This window comes from Arachis hypogaea, chromosome 2, assembly GCF_003086295.3.
Source record: "Arachis hypogaea cultivar Tifrunner chromosome 2, arahy.Tifrunner.gnm2.J5K5, whole genome shotgun sequence".
Classification (NCBI taxonomy): domain Eukaryota; kingdom Viridiplantae; phylum Streptophyta; class Magnoliopsida; order Fabales; family Fabaceae; genus Arachis; species Arachis hypogaea.
The window spans coordinates 68,422,163-68,424,913 of NC_092037.1; positions in this window are offsets into that span (position 1 = coordinate 68,422,163).

Consider the following 2,751-nt stretch of genomic DNA (forward strand, 5'->3'; position numbering starts at 1 on the left):
TCACAGTACGGCTAATCACCGGTTGGTTCCCGCTCCTACTGGAATAGAATCCCTCTTTTGCGTCTGTCACTAACGCCCAGCAGGTTAAAGTTTGAAGCACGTCACAGTCATTCATTACCGAAATCCTACTCGGAATACCACAGACAAGGTGAGACTTTCCGGATTCCCAGGATCCTACTCGGAATACCACAGACAAGGTGAGACTTTCCGGATCCTCATAAATGCCGCCATCTATCTAGCTTATACCACGAAGATTCTGTTGGGGAATCTAAGAGATATGCATTCAAGCTCTGTTGCATGTAGAACGGAAGTGGTTGTCAATCACATACATTCATAAGTGAGAATAATGATGAGGGTAATTTGACTCATCACATTCATCATGTTCTTGGGTACGAATGAATATCTTGGAATAAGAATAAGAGAGATTTGAATAAAAGAAAATAGAACTGCATTAATACTTGAGGTACAGCAGAGCTCCACACCCTTAATCTATGGTGTGCAGAAACTCCACTGTTGAAAATACATAAGCAAAGAGTTCAGGCATGGCCGAATGGCCAGCCCTCTCCATGATCAAGTGATCGAATGAAAAAGACTAAAAATGGTCAAAAGATATCTAATACAATAGATAAATGTTCTATATATACTTAGACTAGCTCCTAGGGTTTACATGAGTAAGTAATTGATGCATAAATCCACTTCCGGGGCCCACTTGGTGTATGCTTGGGCTGAGCTTGATCATTCCACGAGCTAAGGCATTTCTTGGCGTCAAACTTCAGGTTATGACGTGTTTTGGGCGTTCAACTCCGGATCATGACGTTTTTCTGGCGTTTAACTCCAGACAGCAGCGTGTACTTGGCGTTTAACGCCAAGTTACGTCGTCATTCTTCGAATAAAGTATGGACTATTATATATTGCTGGAAAGCCCTGGATGTCTACTTTCCAACGCCGTTGAGAGCGCGCCATTTGGAGTTCTGTAGCTCCAGAAAATCCATTTCGAGTTTAGGGAGGTTAGAATCCAACAGCATCAGCAGTCCTTTTGTCAGCCTTCTTCAGAGTTTTGCTCAAATCCCTCAATTTCAGTCAGAATTTACCTGAAATCACAGAAAAACACATAAACTCATAGTAAAGTCCAGAAATGTGAATTTAACATAAAAACTAATGAAAACATCCCTAAAAGTAGCTCAAACTTACTAAAAACTATATGAAAATAATGCCAAAAAGCGTATAAATTATCCGCTCATCATGGGGCTATTGATACTATGACTCATGACCTCCATGATTTCAAGAGATTGACTATACCCTTAAAAGCCCATATTGAAACAATTAATGGAAAATTAATTGATGTTAAAGGTGGAGGCTCTATTATTTTTTTAAAAAAATTGAAATTAAAAAATTGCCTCTATGTCCCTGCACTATCATCAAAATTATTGTCTGTTAGTCAAGTAACAAAGGAACTAAATTGTGTGGTACTCATGTATTCTACCTTTCTTTTACATGACATTCTTACAAAGGAGACGTTGATTAAGTAGCACACCAGGGTCATGCCATGCTTGCTCACGGAACGGTTACTAGGCAACTTTGGTTATGGCACAGGCGTCTCGGATATCCTTTATTTGGGGACCTCAAATTTTTATTTTCTAGTCTTTTTACAAGTAGCACTGAAGCTCTCAAATGCGAAACTTGTATTCATGCAAAAAATCACAGAGTTTCTTTTCCTTCCACCAATACTAGAGTCAATTCCATTTTTCTTTAATACACTCTAATGTGTGGAGCCCAGCCCCTATTTTTCATAATAATTTTTAATATTTTGTGTTATTTGTGGACGATTTCTCTCGCATGACTTGGGTATATTTTTTAAAACACAAATCTGAAGTACCTGATAAATTCTTTACTTTCTACCAAATGATTCAAACTCAATTCAACAAGAAAATCCAAGTACGTCGCTCAAATAATGGTGGAAAATTTATAAACCAATCAATGCGCAATTTTTTATGCAAAATGGCCTTATCCATCAAACTTTCTGCCCAAATACACCCTAACAAAATGGTGTGGCTGAGCGGCAAAATTGTAAGTTACTTGAGATTACTCGAGCCATGCTTTTTGATGCACAAGTTCCAAAAACCTTTTGGCCTGAAGCTATAGCGACCTCTGCCTACTTACTGAATTGCCTACCTACCCAAGTTTTCTACCACAAAATATCCTTACAAGTCTTGGCTACTCAGACTGCAATCTCGCCTATTCTAACCTTACCACCTCGAGTATTTGGATGTTTCGTCTTTGTCCATATCCCAAAAGTTAATAGAACCAAACTTGATCCTTGTGCAGAAAAATGTATTTTTGTTGGGTATGCTACACACTAAAAGTGGTATAGGTGCTACAATCCAATCACTCGTTGTGTTCATGTGACTTTGGATTGTGATTTTTTAGAATTTGAATTTCACTTCAGCCACCAACATGGCATTTAGGAAAAGAACAATAATGAACTACCAAGTTGGCTAAATAACCTTTGTTGTCCAGAAACTGTTCAAACAAAGCAAGTAGATAGAGCCACCGAGCATACTTCACTCAATGTAGGAAACAACTCAGTACATACAACCAATGAAAGTTCTTTTGAGAATGTCAAACAAGAGGTAAGTAATTTCCAATCTGGTAATTTATTCTCTGTTTTTTAATGAGGCAGCTAATAATAACAATATAGCACTGGAACATGAAGAACCAGAGCCTAATACCTTTATTCTTCCTCCAAGAAAA